General features: G+C 35.3%; 1 pseudogene; it reads right to left on the bottom strand.

Annotated features, from left to right (window-relative positions):
- Window positions 1-3,392: 3,392 nt before the first annotated feature.
- On the bottom strand, window positions 3,393-22,930 carry LOC149835647 (putative pentatricopeptide repeat-containing protein At5g52630 pseudogene; annotated as a pseudogene).
- Between the last annotated feature and the right edge of the window lie 824 nt (window positions 22,931-23,754).

The raw sequence follows: 23,754 nt of genomic DNA, 5'->3' as shown, positions 1-23,754 counted from the left end.
AAAACATGATTCAAGAGCTGATTCCCACTAAATCGAGCATGTTAAACACATCTAATTGTTATGATCTATCACAAACACTTCAAACCGTAGAGCCTGAGGGAGTACAATGAGAAAAGGGGGCCTAATATGTTTAGTTCTTATATATATATATATATATATATAGGTGTTAAATGATACATGCTTAATGAGTTTTTTAAGTTTTTTTTTGTTTTATTTTTAAATTCTGACCATGCAGATGTGATCTATGTATTTGATTTTATAGGGTTAAGCTCTTGAAGTATTTGATTCCAATATATGGGTGAGTTTTTATAAGGTTCAAAAAATCAACCGTCCAAAATCTTTATAAATTTTCAAAGCTCCAAATATCATTTTTTTCACCGAAAACACATGATCCAGGTGTGAATTCCTAGTAAATCGACCATGCCCAAAAAACATGATTCAAGAGCTAATTCCCACTAAATCAAGCATGTTAAACACATCTATTTGTTTAAATCTATCACAAACACTTCAAACTGTAGAGCCTGAGGGAGTACAATGAGAAAAGGGGGGCTAATATGTTTAGTTCTTATATATATATAGGTGTTAAATGATACATGCTTAATGAGTTTTTTAAGTTTTTTTTTTGTTTTTTTTTAAATTCTGACCATGCAAATGTGATCTATGTACTTGATTTTATAGGGTTAAGCTCTTGAAGTATTTGATTCCGACATATGGGTGAGTTTTTATAAGGTTCAAAAAATCAACCGTCCAAAATCTTTATAAATTTTCAAAGCTCCAAATATAATTTTTTTCATCGAAAGCACATGATCCAGGTGTGGATTCCTAGTAAATTGACCATGCCCAAGACATTTATGGGGTTGGAACCGTGAAAAAATACTAAAAGGGCAGAGAAACCCATTTAGCACATATCATTTCACAGATACTGATGTCTCTCTCTCTCTCTATAGAGTGATTGGTAGTTGCTCACATGGGTTTTTCAGCTTTTTTTTATTTTATTTTTAAATTTTGACCGAAGTGATGTGATCTATGTACTTGATTTTATAGGGATCAACTCTTGAAGCATTCTATTCCGACACTTTGGGTTGGTTTTTATAAGGTTCAAAAAAATCAACAGTCTGTAAACACCCCAAATTCTCCTCATCCATTCTCAAACAACCCTCCTCGTGCAGTGCCAACCCTGTTAGGTCAGTGTAGGAGTCAAACCCCGAGTCAGTTTCAGAAAATTACAATTTTACCCACTTTCATTAGGAAAATTACCATTTTACCCCTAGGTCATCCCGAACCCCAGTCAGTCAGAGTCAACCAAGCTTGTTGGTCAGTTTAGAATAGTTAGAATATCAATCATTTCAAGCTCATCTGAGCTCACAATGAACAAACCATTTCCATTTCTGACCATTCCTGCCAAAATAAGATCATTTCTTAAAAAATGAGCTTATTTCTTGCTCAAATCCAAGTCAATTGTCTCCGAGTCAGTCATTCATACTCCCAGAGTCTAACTTGAGCTCACCAGAAGTTTGAGTACTCCCGTTTCAGTTCAAAACCATTTCTAAATGTCTAGGAGCCCATTTTAGTCCATTTTAGCTCTTTCAACTGAAATTGAGTTGAGTTCAGTCAATTGAGCTAGTGTTCAAGCTTTGATTTTATTTCATGTCAGTATCACTGACCTTTGTTCTAGCTTAAACCTAGCTTAGGTTCGTAATTCACTTCGCTCCAGTAATCATTCCGTACCATTTCTCTAAAAATGACAACTTTTCTTGAAAATTCAGTCGGAAAGGTCAGTTGAGTCAGTGCCTGGTCAGTTCATTTGAGTTCTGAAACTCTAAAACCCAGCTCAATCTAGCTCATCTCAGTTCAATCCAGCTCGAACCCCAATTTTCAGTGTCACTCTGACCCAGTAGAGTCCCGAAAACCATTTCTTGAGCTATTTTGCAAATTTTATCAATTTTAATACCTTTTGAATTGGTACAACTGCCAATCGGGGTTTAAAATCTAAAATTCTTCATTCAGGGTTAGCATTTCGCATGTCATTTCATGTCATTTCTCATCATTTCTCAGCATTTCATCACATTTCATTTCATTTTTGAAGTCCAGAACTCCAGCTTTATAAATTTCAATCCAGATTGAGTTTTAAAAGTTTTTAGAAATCAATTTCAAACCTCGGGTTTCCAAAATTGACATTTTCACCCCGGGAGTCTAAATTTGGAAATATTTTCTCAAGAAAAATAATCTGGATTTCTTTCAAAATCAAATTTTCAAATTTTACACTGGATTTGCTTCGCAATGAGCTATTGAACTTCAAAATCTGAGCTCGTTTCAAAAACTGCCAAAAATAGCTCATTTTGTTGAAAGCATTTTCTCGAGAAAAACAATCTGGATTTCTTTCAAAATTACATTTTCAAATTCTACACTGAATTTGCTTTGCAACGGAGTATTGAACTTCAAAATCCAAGCTCGTTTAAAAAACTGCCAAAAATAGTTCGTTTCATTTGGAAACTTTCTGAAAAGACTATTTTACCCCTCTAATCTTCAAAATGAATTTCAAAATTGAAATTTGGACCCGCTCTGAGATGGCCCATTCATTTGCATTTCTATTTTATTAAAAAAAAACTGCTTCTTTTTATTTGTTTATTTTTGTTTTTATTGATTTTTTTTATTTTTTTATTTTTTTATTTTTTATTTTTTTTAGAGAGGTGGGACCCACAAGGTGGTCGCCCAAACCTCCAGCCCCTCTATTTCTCCATTTCCTTTCTCTCCTCCTCTTCTTTCCCTTTCCTCCTCCCTTTCTTTCCTTCTTTCTTTCTTTTCTTTCTTTCTTTCTTTCCTCCTTTCTTTCCTCTCTCTCCACTCACGTATGGTTCTTCCAGCCCCCTCTTCTTCTTTCCCTCTCCTTTCTTCCTTTTTTTTTCCTTTTCCTTCTTTCCCTCTTCTTTCCTTTTCCTTCCCTTCCTTATTTCCCCTTTCTTCCTTACTTCCTTTGAAATTCTCTCAAAAGCCAAGGCTGCAGCTATTCACGAATAGCCATTCACGTATGGCTGTAGACAAAAAAAAAATAAAGTCAGCTATTATTATTAGCAACTTAGGTTTTAATGAATTAAAACCTAAGTTACTAACCAAAAAAAAAAAGGGGGAAAACGGCTACAGCTATTCCTCTCATCTGACGTCTCTCTCTCTCTCTCTCTCTCTCTCTCTCTCCCTTTACCTCTCTTCTTCTCTCCTTGGCTGCTACAGCCACAGCAATTCCAGCCTCTCCACAGCAGCTCTCCCCTTGGCTGCAACTTCCTTCAGCCATTGAAGCCACCACCAGAGCTTCTCCTCCATGCCTAGCAGCACCAGCCATTGCCACCACTAACTGCAGTAGCCCTTGCACCTCTAGCAGCCTCAACAAGCTTTTTCTAGCAGCCATAAGGAAGCTCTACGCCCAGCAGCTCCAGACCATCTTCAACCTCCAGCCTAAGCAAGTGCAGCCTACTCCAGCCACTAGCACCCCAAGCTTGAAGCTCCAGCTCTACCAGTTCAACAGCAGGTCCATCATTGTTTTCAGCCATACAGCTGCAGTCACCACACAAAGGGGACGTCCAGCCGGCGACCACTTCCTTCAGTCGGCGCAGCCACCTTGGTTCCAGCCAGTCCAACTCCTTCAGCCGATGTATCAACACCCTCCTTTTGCCTCCATCTTCTTTAACTGTTGCAGCTTCAAGCCTTCATCAACCCTCATCCTCCATTGTTCATACCACACCAAAGCGTCGCACGTTAGCCTCCTTCAATCAACAATAGTTGCAGTCATCTTCCAGCAAACCCAAGGTATGAGCTTCATCTTTTTTTTACTTTTTTTTTATTTTTTATTTTTTTTCTTACTTTCTTGCTTAAGGCTACATGGAGTATGGGATCCCTCCGATAGATGGATCAGATCCCCTATCACCATAGCCAAAATTAAGTTTAAGATTATACCCCCTGATTATTTTTGTTTTATCATTGAATTCATGTAAATTTCGTATTATAGGCCTCATATTTAGATTATTTTAATGCTTTATAGGTATTTTGATTAGTTTCTTTAATATTTGCTTATTAGTTTATAGGTTTTGATTTTAAGCGTCAGTCCAGCCTTCGTTTCATGTTTAATTGTTCATCTATAAATTTCAAAACTTTTATGATAGATGTATGGGTTAATCATTCATTTCTCTGCAAAAATTCAGATCAATTTGAGTTTAATAACTCTATCTAATAAATCCAAAGTCTAGATCAGGTTTTAAACCCTCTGGAAATTCCAGATTCCCATTTAGCAGGGTTGTCGACCCAAGATCGCATCCATGGATGATTCAATTTTCCCTCAAACAATCATAGTGGATTCATCATTGAATATACTAGTGATCTGGAAATTTTGAGGTTTTTCCAATTAGTTTTGACCTCTGTAAAAAATCAGATTTCTGAGACCCCTGGGAAAATATCGATTTTCTTTCGTCTGGGTATAGACAGACCCTAATGCACTGTGTCCATCCAATCTGTAACTCGTCTGCAAAAACTTTCAACATGAAAGTTGTTACTAACATAATTTTCTGTCATTTCCCAAAATTTGGGAATTTTTGAATCTGTTTCATTATTTTTCCTAGATTTCAATATCTTGAAATTCTAGAGATTTAGGTGTCTGATAACAGTGCGCCCTTTTCCAAACCATAGCCCGAATCCCAATGGTGTCAAAAAATCAAATCTTCCTCTGTTTGTCAGAGACATTTTCCCATAATTTCAGCTTTTTTCCCATCTGTCTTCTATTTTTCCTATGTTTTCTACCGAAACCTGTCTGTTTTCCCTAAATCCTAGAGTCGCCGGATTCCGATCCGACTTGCCGGAGTGTCACAACTCCGACCATAGGTCAAAACCAGAAAGTGTAAAAGGAAAAAATCCTTGACTTACTGTCCTCTGTCACCCCATAAAATTTGGGAAATTTTTATGGAAATTTGATATCCTAAATCCCCTTTAGAATCAACATTTTAGACAAAAATCACAAAATTTAGGGTTTTTATTTGAATTTCCATATTAAAAAATATAAAAAAGTAGATTTTCGAGCTCCATTATGTTTTTAGGGTTATTTTAGGTGTTCATGCCAAATTTGGTTCAATTCCAAGTTCATTTGCTCCATGTGTTAGTTTATCTTTAAATTCAGAAGCGAAAATCAGGCGAAAATCAGGTTAAATTCGGTATTTTATGATATTTTCACCATTTTAGGGTTTTTATCATATAAATAAGCACGTAGAATCATATTAGGGTTAATTTCAATCTCCTTTGCAATTCATATTTTTCAATTTTGCAAAATTTATTTCAGAAAACCCTGGTTTCAAGGCCATAGTCTTGTTATCGGGGGTATTTTGGTCATTTTGACCTAAATTTCGAAATTTCAATTTCTAATTCTTCAAAATTTCATGCATATCATCATATTATGTTTGATTTATTTCATTTGATTTTCAAATTTCCAAAATTTACAAAAATTCTTTCAGAAAACCCTGATTTCAAGGTCATTAGGGGTATTTTGGTCATTTTGACCCCAATTTCGAATTTTCAAGTTTATTTTCGAAATTTATTCATTATTTATCATGTTTATATCAAAGGGGGTATGAATTTGGGTTTATATCTGAATAATATTCGATAATTTCCCATATTTTCGGATAAATTCAGAAAAACCTACATTTTTGTGCTAACCTTGTTTTCTAGTTTTGCAGGAACATTCAAGAAGAAGACTTAGCTTTTATTTTTTTTATTTCAATTCAATGTAACCTCAAATGTAATAATTTGGAATAAGAGTTATTTTTCTGCTTAGAATAGAATTGCATTGCATATAGTTTAATTTATGCAAATTTCGATATGTGATGTATGATTCATGCACATTATTTCAAATTCACTATGGTTTACACAAATGGCACGTGCACAAGCTCTTATGGAGTTTATAAACTCGGTGGGATTCGTATTTATGGCCATAGTCAGAATACGAAGAAAACCAAGATTTATGATCTTCATATTAGCCACATTCAGCCTACACACTTAGGCTGACTTCAAAATGCATTGCATTTTTCAAAGTTTTAAAAAGATTTCCCAATTCCTCAATGCAATTCCCTTTTCAAATTCATATTCATTCATATCATTCAAATTGCATTATTTTCAAACTCATTTTCCAATTTTAATTTCAGAAAATTCAGCTTTCTCAAGAATTTCCAAGTCTTTCTCAGGATTTGGTTTTCTCAAAATCCTGAGTTTTCAAAAGAGATTTTGAAGCATTTCCCAAGTTCAAACCAAGATTTTCCAATGTTTTAAAATTCTCAAATTTCAAAGTCTCAAGTTTTCAAAAAGATCGATTTTCTCAGATTTCTCATTTTCCTGAGAACTCAGTTTCCTGAGAATCCATTTTTTCATTTCAAAAGTCATTTTCCAATGAATTCCTTAGATTTTCTTAGAATTCTCAAATCCATTTTCTCAAAAAAGCAATTCCAAATTTCAAAATCGATTTTCCAAAGTTCAAATTTTCCTAAGAATTCATTTTCCAATCAAATTTCTGATTTTCAATGAAATTCAATGATTTTCCCAGGAATTCCATTTTCAAGCATTTTCCAGTCCTTTTTTAAATGCATTTCAATTTTCCAAAGCAAACATCATATTTTCTCAAACTTGCATTTTTCAAAATTCCATAGCACAAGCCTGATTCTTTGTGCATTCTAGGAAAAATAGAGCATAATTTAGATATTTGAGTCAAGTTAAAGCACATAATTGATCCTTGGTTCAATTACCCCTGGTAAAGGCGCCAGGAACGGTTGAACCTCGTACCGACAGGCGGATCCCATTCCACGAAATTTTCTCGTAAATTTTCAAAACGGAGGCGAGTAATTTTTAAAACCATTTTCAAAACTTTGGTCGAGTTTGACTCGCGAAATTCATTTCTTTCTCGCAAGGGAGGGAAAAAATGTTGCGATGATAACACAATCCAAAATCTTTGTAAAATTTTGAGGCTCTAAATATCATTTTTTTTCATAAAAAAACGCATGATCCAGGTATGGATTCCTCATAAATCGGCCTGACACATTTATCTGGTCGAAACTGCAAAAAAAACACCGAACAAAAAAACCTATTTAGCACATTTCTCTTTCTCTCTCTCTCTTTATATATATATATATATATACATATAAATTGGTAGCTGTGAAATGCTTAGGTACTAAATCAGTGGTCAATCTCGCTGGCTGTCCATCATGCCCGTTGATGGACAGTCATGCAAAAAAAAAAATAGCATCAAAATGATGATTTTTTTTTTGGCCAAAGGTGCATTAGTGGCGACAAAATTGTCACTGCTATTGCTCAAACAAGCATTAGCGGCAAACATCTCCATTAAAGCTCATTAGTGGCAATTTTTTGTTGTTGCTAATACTCATTTTCTCTGCTCAGAATATTAGCAGTGATAATTTTGTCACTGCTAAACCCCTTTTGATGGAAAAAACTCATCAAAATATGATTTTTTGTTTTGTGCTGTCCATCAACGTGCACGATGGACGTTCAGTGCGTTTGACCACAGATTTAGTACCTATGGATTTCACAGCTACCAATCATTAATATATATATATATATATATATATATATATATATATATATATATATATATAAAGAGAGAGAGAGATTGGTAGTTGCTCACACGTTAGGTGCCAAATGATACGTGCTAAATGGGTTTTTTTGCCCTTTTGCTATCTTTTTACAGTTCCAACCCCCATAAATGTGTCAGGCATGGTCTATTTAAGAGGAATCCACACCTAGATCATTTGTTTTTTATGAAAATAATGATATTTGAAGCCTCAAAATTTTACAAAGATTTTGGACTGTTGATTCTTTGAATCTTATAAGAACTCAATCATGTATCTGAATAGAATGCTTCAAGAGCTGACCTCTATAAAATCAAGTACATAGATCACATTTGTACTGTCATAATTTAAAAATAAACTAAAAAAAATACTGAAAAACTCATTTAGCACGTTCATTTTGCATCTAACGTGTGAGTAGCTACCAATCTCTCTCTCTGAACTGTGCACAGTCACCAGTGGCTGTCTTGTTCCCATGTTTCTCTATCATCCAATATTGGATGTATTTTGGTAATGTTGAATGGTAAATGTTCTCTCTCTCTCTCTCTCTCTCTCTATATATATATATATATATATATATATATATATATATATATATATATATATATATATATATACCCTAATTTGAATTTCTGACTCTGCCTTTGGTGATGAAAGTGAAAAGGAGAGTGGAGATGGAGTTTTTTGAAGGATGACTATATAAGGATGTAGCTGACAACTCCAGTTTCATTACCTGTTCTTTTCTCCACTCCCATCACCCCCTTTCATCTCCTCTCCAACACTGGCTCCCAAACAGAGCAACCTCAATGTCATGCATCAATTCATAACCCCTAAAAGGCTGGTGATGATTACCACCCTACTAAAAAATATTGATCGAGAGAGATATGCAAACACGCTATATGGGTTTTTGAGCTTTTTTTTGGTGTATTTTTTTCATGATTCTAAACCAAGGTTTTTAAAGGCGTGAGTGGTAAAGAGACTCATTTTGAATATATGAATGAGACAAGCCTCAAGGCGTAGTGAGCCTCGATATTTTTCAAGTTTTAGCTTAAAAAATATCAATAAAATGTACAGCTGCTACAATAACCAGAACCAATTTTTTTTTTCTTGAGAGGAATAACCAGAATCAATAAAACAAAGAAAATATATTATCAAATTTTACAAAAAAAAATAAAGTTACATAAATACCTTTAACTAAATTTCTCATGTCCCTTTTGCTCTTTTTAAGAAACAAATAATTAATAGCTATTTAATTTTGACTCAACACATAACCAAAAAAACATGGCAAATGGGTTAATTGGAGAAAAGAAATATAACAAATGATTAAGATAGAAAGTAACTAAACTTAATTAGTCATCATGATTGTGGGAAATGCTTCTTCTGTTACCAAGGCAACCACTTTAAAACCTAAAAAAAGTACCTAAGGGCTTAAGGCAAGTGCCCTCCGTAAAAGGTAATATCACCTACCATCCTAAAACGTAGAAAGGGTACCTAATGGCCTAAGGCAAGTACCTACAGTAAAAAGTAAAAGAGGTAAACACTTCAAACAGGTAAATTAGGCGTGGGCCTCCAATAGAAACCTACGCCTCGTGTAAAACGGAAAGCCTCTTTGCTGACAAGGCGTGACCCTCATTTTCAGCAAAGAGGCTTAACCCTGGAGGCTTAATGTTTAAAGGGGCAGTAGAGGTTAAAAAGCCTTTAAAAACACTGTTAAGAACCCATCCCATAGATGTGTTCAACATGTTCGATTTACTAGAAATTGATGCTCGGGTCATGTGCTTTTAATAAAAAAAATGATATTTGAAGTCTCGAAAACTTACAAAGATTTTGAACAATTGATTTTTTGAACCTAAGAAAAATCCACTATGCATCGAAGTCGAACACTTCAAGAGCTGCCCCTTATAAAATCAAGTACGTAGGCATATCCGTATGATCAGAATTTAAAAAAAAAAAAGAAACAAAAAAACTGTTTAGCATGTTTGCATCTTCAACACTGTACCATGTTTTCATCACAAGCGAAGAAGGAAGACTCTGTGTTGCCAGAAAGTCTTAATTGGTTAGAGCACTGATGGCTATACCCCAAAATTGTTATAAGTATAATTAAACATCTATCTATTGAAGAGTTAACAAAATATCTAGGGTCATAAATGAAGTATAATATAAGTGTATGTATTATTGCTTTGTTTTTTTCTCTTCAAAACGAGTTAAAAATGCATATAGCTCTTGTTTATATTTCATAATTGTGTACTATCTTAACTTTATGGTCTTGCTGTTGTCGTTCATTTGATATATTTGCAATTTGTGAATCAGTTCTTCATTATATACATTAAATTTAATATTGTTCTTATATAATTCAATTATGTACAATGTAGTCTGATATAATATTGTTTGCATAAAATTAACAATGTCAATATAATCACGATGAGGATGTGAGTGTTTATCCTTCTTAAGATTCAATTCACCATCCGCTAGTCAAGGGGAACACCTAAACGGAATTAACTTCAGATCAAAGGTGAGTGATACTTCAATGGAGGAAGAGGTGACCCCCACACACCACAGGTCACTGCAGCTCTAGATCAATTCACGACGGTCTCAGATAAATATTAATCCAGTATTTCTTTATTATAATTAAAATTTTATTATTATCATTCTTATTAATATTTATTTTGTTTCTTACTACAAATTAACAACTATAGAATATTCTCAGCGCAAACGTGAGAAGAACAAATGTGTAATCAAAGGCAAATCAAGCAACAAAAAGGCATTGATAACTATCAATGCCTAGAATGCAATGAGTCGGCGGGGAGGGCTCCTTTGTATTTTCTAGGAGGCTTTCGTGCATCATCAGGAATCGTGTCATACTCACTCATAACTCATAGAAGAAGGTTTCAGACAATGAGAAGATAATGCTACATGGGGCAGTTTATGTAAGTATATTGCCTAACTATATTTTGATAAATAGATTAATCCATGAAGTGAGTGTTACTAACTATATTTTGATAATTTGATACAAAAAGAATTCAATTTAGATAAAAATATACTTGGACATCAATGGTGCGTAGAAAAGCAGCTTCAACTATTATAATCAAAGGTGCTAGAAGGTTTCTACAAGCATTACCATAAGTTTTAAAACCACAACATAGCAAAACAATATCCTTTAGAGAGAGACAACTCTGAAGTGTAAAAAGAGATCTGCACATTTTTCATCAGAGACTATTAGATGGTAAATATTTGATATATATTTATAAGTAAATAAATGTTCCATTTTTTAAATTTTCGTCTACTAATTGATCTTCCTTTGATTAACAACGGGTGTCAAAGAAGAATTCGACAAATAGAGCAAAATAAACAGTCCAACATACCACTGGATCATCTTCGTACCTCTAGAGGTATTATATAAGGGTAAGTTTCTTTAGTGTAAGTTTATTTTTTTATATGCTTATAGTGCTAAATATGTTTAATCTATCAAATTCTTAATTTATTATTTACAGACTAAAATAGATGAATAAAAACCGACAACGAGTGCGTTCTATAAAGAAATGCATACCCAACATTCATCTGTAGTGAAGTAAAAGACACCTTTGTAAGTAACTCACACTTTGTAGTTTTACATTTATTCATTTTATTTTGTACATTATCATTAGTTACTAATATATAACTAATTATTAACAATATGCAGGCGAAACTGCAATATGTGGAAATTAAAAATTTAACATCTTGTTCACAAGGAGGCCTATCGATGACCCAGTGAAACATCTTTGCCAAGGTCTTTGGAGAGTAGTACAGACATGTGAGGCAGAATTAATGCATTTTTTTTTCAATTCAAACCATCTAACTTCAGTCGGGTCTGAATTTTGCAATTATCTTCTTAACTAGAGGCAATGCAAACTGAGGTTCAACAATTAAGAGAGAAAATGAAGCGACTGGACAGAAAATTGAGCAAGATAGAGAAGCAAATAAACAAGAAATAGAGAGATAAAAAAGCAACTAGGAAGCTCAGAGAAGAAGTCCATGCCTTCATAGATGCGCAAAGAGGCAATTTTTGAACCCTTGGCTTATATAAGAAGTATATATGTTTAATTTTTAAATTTTTTGTTATAATTGCTATAATTAAATTTTGATTTATATGAATATTAGAAGTGTATATGTTTGTTGCAGGCTTAAAGAAGATGAAATGCAGTTTAAGGGGTTTGTATTTGAAGCGTGTTTGTTATATTCTTGGAGATGATGTGGTGAGTTTGTATTTAAAGTGTGTTTGTTTCAGGCTTAGAGAGGATGTAGGAGAGTTTATGTTTTTGAAGTATATGTTTGCTTTTGAAGTTTTTGTTTAATGTATGTTTGAAGTGTATGTCAATAGTTTGAAGTTTGTAGAATGTTTGAGGATGTAGTGATTTTGTATTTGAAGTATGTTTGTTGCAAGCTTAGAGATGATGTAGATGGTTTTGTATTTTTGAAGTATATTTGAAGTTTTTGTTTAATTTTTGTTGAATGCATGTTTCTGTTGTTAATTTTAATATATTTGAAATGTATGTATTTGAATGTAAAAACAATTTTTTAAAACTAATTTTTAGTTTTTAATTTATAGGTTTTTAGCCTATAATAGTAACATTTTTGTCTCACCATTATTAGCGAGATCCCTATCTTGCCATTATAACCAGCCTATAATAGTGAGTTAAATTTTCCTGTTATAGCCTACAACATCGAGTTAATGCTCATTGTTATAGGCTATAACGACAAGGCAAGAATGTTATAACCTATAGGTAGCCTATAACGGTGAGATCTCTTGCTCGCCGTTATAGGGTATCTCGCTGTAAAAATAACCTCACCGTTATAGGATATCTCACTGCTATTAGTATTTTCGATTTCAGTGAGATTCTTCGCTGGTGTTGGTTCATCCTTTAACAATGGCCTATAAATAACAAACACTATTTTTTTGGGCAACTTATTCTTGCCGTTATAGGACAATAGTGGCAACAAATAGAGCAATAGCAGCGAAAAAAATTACTGCCATTAACCCTCATATCCTTGTAGTGTACTCAAGCCAATGCGTAGCATAGGCCTCAGGAGTAGGAGTCCTAACCTCGGAGTTTTACACTGCTAGCATGAAAACCGTAGGTATGGGCAGGCTGAGTCAATGTGATGAGGTCTTCATGCCGGGTGCGGTTTCTTGGGGTTATAATTTCAAAAATAGAGAGTCCAGTTATGCCTAAACCCAGGCCTCATTTTGGTTGGATTGGGTTCGGGTTGACCCAAATATTATTTGGGTCAGCACTTTCCATGCTCATAGCGGGCAATTCAGGTACCCGATAGTAATCGACCTGTTGACAGTCCTACCTGCATGTCTGCTGAACAGAAACAGACCTATTTATCCCCAGCTGTCCTTAAATAATTGGCCTATTTTAACCTTTAAGGACATGTTAAAAATTCATTCAAACGTATTTAAATGGGTCATCTTCAATTGTCCAAATATCATATCCATGCACTATGTTTTGCACCATTATTTACACATAAAAATTTGAGTTTCCACTTCTTGACATATAGCCGTTGTGTTTCAAAAATCAACCACTTACAATGAGAGGTGTAGGGTTCCGCTTGGGTCTTATCGGATCTGATTCCAAATCAGGTTTAAAAGCTAGACCCAAACACGACCCAATCTAATTCGGGCTGAGGTCTGGGTACAGCTGAATTTTTTTGGATCCATATAGTTAACGGCTTCAGGTATGTATCAGGTCACTTTGGCTACTCATCGCAAAGGTATCTACGTGAAAAAGGAAAAGTAGATTCTTGCAATTTCGCCCCTGAATTTTGGTTTATTTTACAAGACCACCACCATGCTATGAACGGCATCCAGAACACCATGGCTGGACTCAGCATCTCCTAGATGGGTTTCACGTTCTTTTTTTTCCAGAGCTGCCTAGGTTGCTCTGATGCCGTTCATCCATGCGATGAACGGCATAAATGATACATGTCAAGAACAATATTAAGGAAAAATTTCAAATACTCTCCAAACTTTCCATAATTCGTTTGTACACCAAACTTTTCAGAGTTTGCAAATGGCCACCAAAGTTTTTGCCTGCGTTAATCAAATGTCTCTAATTTAATTACCTCTAATTAATTCGGTTATAATTTGTTTTTTAAATAATCATGCAACCCATATGTCTTGCCACATGAGAAAGCCTATTTTTTAGAAAACTTTTTTTTTAGGATTTTTTTTTCCACTTATCACAAGTCCTCTCTCTCTCTCTCTCTCGCTCTCAAGAATGGACTCGGTTGCGCTTAGAGCTCACATAGTCACTATCATGACAATAGGTAATTGATCTTGATTCTTGAAATTGTAAAACTTTTGTCAAATATAACGACATCGGCTTTTGGGTCAAATGAAAATACATTTAGTTTCGCTTCAGATATTTATCGGGTCAATTATTGAGGAATCAAACGAGTCTAATCGTGCTTAGCGCGCACATAGTCACCATCATGACAATAACTAATTGATTTTGATTCTTGAAATAGTTAAACTTTTGTCAACTATAACCAGATTGATTTTTGGGTTAAATGAAAATGCACAGTTTTGGTTCAGATATTTATGAGGTCAGCTATTGAGGAACCAAACAGACCTGGTTGTGCTATTGGTGGGTGAGTGATTGTTGGGTTGATTAGCTTATTACAATTTAAGCTTTACATAACTTATTTTTTAAATAATTAACATTGAGTTTCATGATGTAGTGGTTAGTTTCTTGTTTTTTATTGGGGAGGTCAAGGGTTCGAATGCCATTGTAATCAATAAGCTTTTTACTCAAAACATTCTATTGATTAGCCCTACAAACGGTCAAACTTACTTTGTTCATACTTTTAGAATAAAGGTCAAACAAATAATTTTGTTACCCCACTTATAGGGGTTAGGTTAACCTAAGATTAATCCTACATTAGTTTATGATTGGGGACGTTTGATTAACTTAGGTAAAGACTTTGGTGGTCATTTGCAAACTCTGAAAAAGTTTGGTGTGCACATGAATTAGAATCAAGCATTTGTGGGGTATTTGAAAATTTCTAAGTATTAAAACTATTTAAAAAACAAAAAATTGAATTTATTTAGGAATATGCCGAATCAACTCAATTTTGTATCGATTTTTTGCCGATAGGACCATAGGATCCCTTTCCATCCGTTTTTTGTTTGGTTTTTATCTTTGTATTTGAATTTCTATGTGAAATTTTCATTTATCTGCCAATCTTTATGCTTAATTTAAAGAAGGGGCCTCACTTTTCTTTAGTTGTGATCATAGATTTTCTTAAAACTATTAAATAAGGAACCTAGGTTAACATCCATCTTGGTAAAATGTGAATTTTTTGGTTTTCAGTATTGTCTTTCCCAGATTGAAAAATACGTAAGCATTCATCTTTACAAAAAAGAAAAAGGATAAAATATTTCACTTCACAATATATGCAGCGTCGTGAAACAATTTGCTTGACAGCCACCCATCTTGACATTTCTTGAGATGAGGGTGGTGTCCATCTCGAGAAATGTTGTGATGGATGGTCATCAGCAGTCGAGCTGGGCTGCATATAAAAATGATTTCTATATATTTTGAACATTTGATTAAGAAGGTTATTATTGTAATTTATAATTTAACCTGAGTTATGAGTTAATAGGCAATAATAGAGGTATGCCTTTGTTTGGCAGTTTTCAAATAACAAGAATTTCAGAGACATGAGGCCCATGTTTGAAATTAGAGGTAAAACACTGGCACCAAATGGACTTTTTCCAATTTTTGCGTTGTATTATTGAATTTATATATCTGATCCATGTTTAGAATTTAAAAGCATATTTAAATTTAAATCTTCATACTTATTATAATTGTGAAACTTAAGGAAGGTTAAGAAGCTTAAACCTATCAGAACCATAATTATCTCATCTAGAAACAGATAAGAAGAAGAGACTAGATAGCTCAGTTGATGATTCCGAATAATTTTCTAGTTATTGTGATTTTTCTATTATTGCTTAGTTTTCTTAACAAATAGGATTTCCAATTGTTTTCAATTATTTTAGTATCATACTTGAGTTTTGGTATCAGATCTATGAGCACGGTGCACGCACGCGCACACGCACACGCACACACACATTGAAAAGCTATGGCCTAATTATCTCTCAATTCCCCATTAAAATATGCTAAAGTTTTTTTTTTAAGGCAATGAAAATATGTTAAATTTTGGAAAATGATACTTGAGGAAATTAATATAGATGATTTGGAAGGGTTTCAAGCTGTGAAGAAGCTCGACTATAAATAGGTCTCTGGCAACTAGTGAGTGCATCGCTCATAGATGGGATTGGCACGATAGTGGGACCCAGGTCTGGATCTCTATCATGAACTCGAGCTCCCCTATTCAAGCTCCTCTAAGACAGAATTCATTTAGTCCAAAACAACAAAATCATAACTTTTGGAATCCTTGATTCCACAAAGCTTTTTCATTTCCTCCATTTTTTTCCAATATCCAGTTCCCAAATAGGTCCCTTATCCATACTCTCAAGAATGATGATCATAAATCATCAAAAGCGACCAAACAAATAAAAAAACATCAATTACCATGAGTTATTTTGCCAAAAAAATTGAATACTATTCATGAGTCTTCTCCAAACTGTCATGCATGCCAATGAATGTCACAAGTCCGGTTCTTAGGAGAATCTCACAATATATTGAAAAAACCTGTTTGTCTTAGAAAAATGACAAGAAACAATAAGCATATTTAAAAATATAGCTAATAACATAAATTAATATAAAAGTATTACAGTTTTCTTGTGGTATATCACCATAAAAACATGATACAACTTTTTTTGGGCAGTATACTAAGGTGCTGAGTTGAAGACCCCAATCAAATCGCGAGAGCTTTCAGAGGTGGGCCACGTAAGGCAGGGTGGTCGTGGGGCCCCACCCGGGGTTTTCCCTTGCTTCGGTGAGGGTTCCTCGTCATAAAAAAAAAGTTTTTTTTTGGCGTTATATCGGGTCTTTAGAATTCAAACAATTTTTAAACATGGGTGATACCAAGCTCCTCAATGAGGGCGGAAGTGCGCCTCCCGGAAGCGTGCTTCTGAAGAGGGAAATGCTACATTCCCCCCAAAAGGAGGAAATGTGGTAAGCATGGGAGAAACTGGCTTCCCATTTAAGGGAGGCACATTTTCCATTCACTTCCAAAATCACTTTTCTTTCTCATCTATCTTCATTTCTGAAAATGATGGTATTGTACGTAAACTAGTGCATTTTTCAAAATGCCTCACAATTTGTTGAAATTCTGTTTATAACCAACATTTTGATTTCAGACATTTTTACCCTTCTACAAATATAACATAACGTTCACAAATCGTTTTTGTGAATGCCCCCAAAATGTGTGAATTTTCTTTTACTATAAAAAATCTCGTTCGCAAATGTGTGAGGACATTCACATGCAAATGTTAGGATATTTGTAGATATGAAAGTATTTAGTAAAAGGAGGTTCACACATTTGGTGACATTCATTACTTACAAAGGTCATACTATATGTGGACTTCCTTCAACCAAATACTCACGCATTTGTGAATGTCTTGACCTTCGCATGTGAATGTCCCTACACATTTGTGTATATCCTTTTGCCTGTGCCCCTTATGCAATTTTAGTAAAAAGATGTTTGCACATTTTTGGGACATTCACAAACATGATTTGCAAAAATCATACTATATTTATGAACTTCATTTGACTAAATACTCTCACACATACGAATGTCCTGACTTTCACATGTGAATGTCCTCACATATTTGTGAATGTCCTCCTGTCAATGCCCCTTATGTGATTTTAGTAAAAGGAGGTTCACATATTTTGGGGATATTCGCAAACATGATTTTCAAACATCGTTACATATTTGCATAAGGACAAAAATATCTTAAAAAAGTTAAGAATCAAAATTTTGGACATGAAGAGGATTTTGGCAAATTTTGAGACATTTTTAAAAATGGGCTATTTTACAAGGACAGAACAATCATTTTTTTGTTTTTGTTTCCCTCTCACTTCCCCCTTGTTTTTTTGTGTTTTCATGTCAGCATTTATTTATTTTTCACTTTCCCCTCACTTCTCACTTGTTCCCTCCATCGTTTTCTTCATGTTTCCTTTTTCACTTCTCATATGTTTCCACAATCGCTTCTAAAACGAATCTTGCTTCACGCTTCATACTTGTTTTTAACACTCGCTTCCCTACTTGTGCTTCATGCATCACTTCCCCCATCAGTTTTGCTTCTTGGTAACTATGGGTGATACCAATGACACAAACACAAATGATATACAACACTCTTATGGGTAGGGGTGGGTAACCCGGGCAGCCCGATAGGCCAAGCCGACCTGGCTTATCATGGGCCAAATTTGGGTCAAGGTTTTAGGCTCGGGTCCGTTAGCTACCGGGTTGAAACCTGGCCTGCTATATACGTGGGCCGGGTCCGAGTTGGCACGTGGGCTATTAGGCCGGCCCGGCGGGCCTGAGCAATTTATTAATTATTAATATTAAAAAATTAATTAATTAAATAATAACTTTATAACTATTATTATTTACCTAATTAGTTGGATTAGTTTTATACAACAACAACAACTACGCCTTCATCCCAAAACAATTAAGGTCGGTGATATGAACCAAAAAAGAAAATCATTCTGGGTCTTCCACATGAATCCTTCTCCTCTAATCATTTCTATCCAATGCCATGTCCTCGGTGAGGTTCAAAGCATTCATATAATTTCCTATCATCTCCATCCAAGTCTTCTTAGGCCTACTCCGACCTCTTTTAACTAATTTATTTTCCCATTTCTCCATCCTTCTAACTGGAGCATCATTAGGCTTCGCCGAATATATCCAAACCACCGTAAACGATTCTCTCTCATCTTATTTCCAATGGATGCAATGCCTACCTTCTTACATATCTCCTTGTTCCGAATCTTATCTTTTATTGTATTTCCACACACCCATCTAAGCATACACATCTTAGCTACACTCATTTTTTGAATATGATGTCTCTTGACAGCCCAACATTCCGTACCATATAGTAAAGCAGGCCTAATTGTCGCCCTATAAAACTTTTCCTTCAACCGCAATGGCATTCTATGATCGCACAACACTCTAGTTGCACTTTTCCATTTCATCCACCCAACCTTTATCCTATGATTTACATCTCCATCAATTTCTTCATACTTTTGAATGATAGATCCCAAATATTTGAAACAATCATCCATCGATATTTCTTGCTCACCAAGCTTCACTACACTCCCATCACTACTTCGTTGCTTACTAAACCGACATTCCATATATTTTGTCTTACTCTTACTCAACTTAAAACCTCTTGCTTCCAATGTCTCCATAATTCTAACTTAGCATTAACCCCAGCTCTAGACTCATCAATCAAAACAATATCATCAGCAAACAACATACACCACGACACATTTTCTTGAATTGATCTTGTAAGCTCATCCATCACTATAGCAATTAGGAAAGGGCTTAATGCAGATCCTTGATGTAACCCAACCGTTATAGGAAAATTGGTTGTCACCCTTCCACAAGTGCGGACATTGGTTACTACTCATTCGTACATATCTTTAATTATACTAATGTACTTGAGAGAAACACCTTTCTTCATCATTGTCCACTAGAGAACATCCCTAGGTACTCTATCGTATGCCTTTTCTAAATCAATAAAAACCATATGCAAATCTTTGTTCCTCTCTTTATATCTCTCAATAAGTTGTCTAAGAAGATGTATAGCTTTCATAGTTGATCTTTCAGGCATAAAACCAAATTGATTCTCCGATATCATGACAACCTTCCTCAACCTATACTCAATCACCCTCTCCCAAAGTTTCATAGTATGACTCATGAGTTTTATACCACGATAGTTTGTGCAATCTTGTATATCACCCTTATTCTTATATAGAGGCACCAAAGTACTCTTCGACCACTCATTAGGCATCTTATTTGTCCGCCAGATCTTGTTAAAAAGATTTGTCAACCATTCTAAACCTTTCTCTCCCAAGCATTTTCAAGCCTCGATAGGTATACCATCTAGGCCAATTGCCCTTCTTGATTTCATTTTCTTCAAAGCCTCTGCAATTTCTTTTTTTTGAATCTTGCGCATGAAGTCACAATTCATCTCATGAAAATGAATGAAGAAGTCTCCAAGATCCTGAGCATGACTTCCATTAAATAGCTTATCAAAATAATCTTTCCATCTCTCCTTAATCTCCTCATCTTTGATTAAAACCCTTTGCGTTTCATCTTTGATACATCTAACCATACCCAGATCCCTCGATTTCCTATCTCTCATCTTTGCAAGCCTATAAATATCATTCTCGTCCTCTTTGGTATCCAACTTGTCATAAACCTCCTTATATACCTTATCCCTCGCCTTTCGAACTACTTTTTTAGCTTCATTCTTTACTATCATATACTTCTCCAAATTCTCATTATCACGACTCTTACTTAGATTTCTATAACACTCTCTTTTAACCTTAATAGCTAATTTGACATCCTCGTTCCACCATGATGTATCCTTACCTAACTTTGGATTAGTTTTATGAAAACTAAAAAAATTAATTGGCTGAGTACATGGGAACTTGTTAATTATTTATTATTTGCCTAATTAGCTGAACTAATTAATCGAGTTTGGGCCGGGCCGGTCTGGCCCGCTTCACATTGAGATATTGGGCCAATGGGCTGGGTCATTGGCTGTTCTTCAAACCTGAGCCCATTAAAAACCAGGCCTTCTCCAGGCCAGACCACACTCACAATTTATAAAATACAAAAGTTAAATTTTTAACAAGTTTTTCTTTTTCAGACCATCCTAAATCATATGTAAATGAATTTGATAACCTTTCATGTTTTCATATATCTTTCCATCTGCATTAGCACTCATTTGATTATGTGAATCCATATCCAATTTCTCTTGCTAACCACCAAACAAACATATCATGCAAGCACAATCCAGGTTATGATTCATGATGCAGCATCTATAATTCCATACCCATTATGCATGTACTAATAAGAGCAGCCATATTGTCTAGTGACAACAAAATCACAAGAAGAGCACATCTGTGCCTCCAATCAATCTATTGCACTTTTTGTTTAGGAATGAATGCTTCCAATCAATTGATTATTCATAGTCATAAATCTCGTTATCAGGATTTTTTTTATAAAGGAAAATCTCAGGACAAACCAAAAGATTTTTTTTTTTTTGGAAAAAACTTGGGAAAATATCGGTGTATTTAAAATTTAAAATATAGAACAAAATATACAAAAATATAAGAAAAACATTAAAATGCATGAAATATATCAATACCATGTTAATAACGCAATAATATCATGATAAAAACATGATATTTTCAAAGTAGATACTTTGAAAAGTCACATTTTTTTGGGACTATATCAGTTTGAAATCTCACAATAAAACGGGAAGATTTACACAAAACAGCCAATATTTGTGACTATGCTATTATTTAGTGATCCCCCAAAAAGTAGTTCATAAAATAGAATAAAGATGAAAAAAGAAATCACTCTTTTCTATGTAAATAGTTTTCGTTTCTTCAGGAAAAAGAATCAGTTAAATCAGGGACATACCCTGAATCCTTCAATTCCATATACAGATGTTCAAGAACAGAGTGAATGAGCTCACTCTGTGGATGCGTGTTATCATCTACACCAAAAACATTGACCTTTCCTGCTTCCTCAGTCCAGCTGTACCCACTGTCTTTCTTGATTCCCTTGTCCTTCAACACCAATCTGACCCTAGCTACATCATGCCATCTTCTATTAGCAGCATAAATGTTTGCTAGCATGACATGGTTAGCTGCAACATGAGGTTCCAACTTGAAGAGTTGTTCTGCACACTTTACACCAAGACCCACATCCCCATTCAACCTGCATGCATTCAACAATGCACCCCAAGAGGATGCACTAGGCTCAAATGGCATCTTCTTCATGAATTCCTCTGCCTCTTTTAAACGCCCTGCACGCCCAAGAAGATCAATTGTGCATGTGTAATGCTCTTCGGAAGGCTCGATGCCAAACTCTTTGTGCATCGCGTTAAAATGCTTGATTCCTTCTTCGACCAAGCCTGAGTGACTACAAGCATGTAATACACACACAAAGGTAATGGCATTCGGCTTGACTTTTGCTTCTTTCATCAATTCAAACATGTGCAGTGCTTCTGCTCCATAGCCATGGTGAGCATACCCTGATATTATTCCAGTCCATGATACTACGTCTCGGATTGGCATCTCAGAGTGTATTTGTTTTGCATCCGCCAAGCACCCACATTTGGAATACATGTCGATAAGAGAATTCCCAGCAAAGATCTGTGTTTCATATCCAAATCTGATGATCTGTGCATGGATCTGCTTCCCCTGATCAAGAGCAGGTAAATTCGCGCATGCACTTAGAATACACGAGAAGGAGAATGGATCGGGAGTGACCCTAACTCTCATCTGTTCACGAAACAACCTAAGGCCTTCCTCCCCATCGTCACTTTGCACGTAACCTGCAATAATTGAAGTCCAAGAAACTACATTCTTCTCATCCATCTCATCAAACACTCGACGAGCATATCGGGTGCTGCCATATTTCACGTACATATCGACAAGGGAGCTAGAAACAAAGACATGAGCTTCAAAACCAGTCTTCATGACAAGACAGTGAATCAACGTTCCATTACGAATAGTATCCAAAAGGATACAAGCTCTCAACACGACACAATAGCCATAGTCACTGAACCCTACGCCCTGGCCATGCATAATCGAAAAAAATTCCAGAGCCTCCCAAGCTAATCCATTCTGAGAAAACCCAGAAAGAACTGAAGTCCAGGACACCAAATCTCTCTCAGGCATTTCGTCAAACACTTTGATCGCATCCTCTAGTTTGCCACATTTTGCATACGTAGAGATTAAAACGTTACTACCCACGACATCCAAAGCACATTTAGTCTTTATCACAAGCGAATGAACCTGTTTCACTCCTGACAATGCCGACAATTTTCCGCATGAGTTCAAGACAGAGAGCATTACCGAACGACCACATTCATTCTCATCACGATGAATCGATCGAAACAGAGAAATAACTTCTTCAAATCGTTTCTCTCGATAACATGAAGCGATTAAGGCTGCACGAGACGACGGGTCCCGTTCAGGCAATTCGTCGAACGCTTGCTGGGAATCAAAGAACTCGCCTGATTTCCTTCTTATGGACCCAATTTCCGGCGAAAGGATAAACGTCTTATTGAAGAGGGACTTACCGGAGTTTATAATGGAACGGCAATTCCTTGCGTTCCTGGCTAGCATTGCTTAGAGGGAGGGTGGCGTTCGTGCCGCCAGCGCCCGTTGGGTGGCGCGTAGTATTTGAAAGTTGAGAGGTGCCAACGGGTCGGGTATGACCCAATCCGGACTTGTACCGGGTTTGATAGGATCTGGGTGGGTTGGCATGAAAGAATGCGGACAAATGTTGTATTGGTGTCTGCCCTGAATCGTTGGGCCACCGATTCATTCGATAGCGATACTCAACTGAATCGTTCAATAATAATAAATTATTATGTGTCCATCATAACGTGACACGCGTTAAAACCATTAAAATAATTTTAAAATCATATAAAAATGTATTTTTAGTATTTTTATATTTATTAAAAATAGCCTATTCAAACCTGCAGCATATCGAATTTCAGCCGATACGGTGTGTATCGGCCAATAGCACCAATACTGAAAACATTGATGAGGACCACTTAAGAATTAGGATCAGAACTATAGAATCTGATTACATATACGGACCTGGTATGGTTGATCAAATTTCATGCCAGACCCGGGAAGTGAAACGAATTCCAATTAAGATCCAAAACATTTCAATGTAAAGAATATAAATAAATATTATTTTAATCAGACCCGGGTTTGATTTTTCCAATTGTAGGTCCGATCAACAGTGGTCGGTTTTTGGTACCAACACCTTTAGTCAAATCCGAGTCCGGATCAACCCATTTCTGTTGGAATGAACTTGAAAATTCATTCATTGAATCAAATCAGTAAGCGACTCAATTAGATTCCATTGGATGGTACCAACAAAATCGGGCGGTAATTTACATTTATTATTATATTAACTGGAAAAATATTGCACAAAA

The sequence above is a fragment of the Nuphar pumila genome, chromosome 6 (genome assembly GCF_984573655.1).
Source record: "Nuphar pumila chromosome 6, dmNupPumi1.hap1.1, whole genome shotgun sequence".
NCBI lineage: Eukaryota > Viridiplantae > Streptophyta > Magnoliopsida > Nymphaeales > Nymphaeaceae > Nuphar > Nuphar pumila.
The sequence above is the reverse complement of the archived record's forward strand: the minus strand, read 5'-3'. Positions and strand labels throughout refer to the sequence as shown.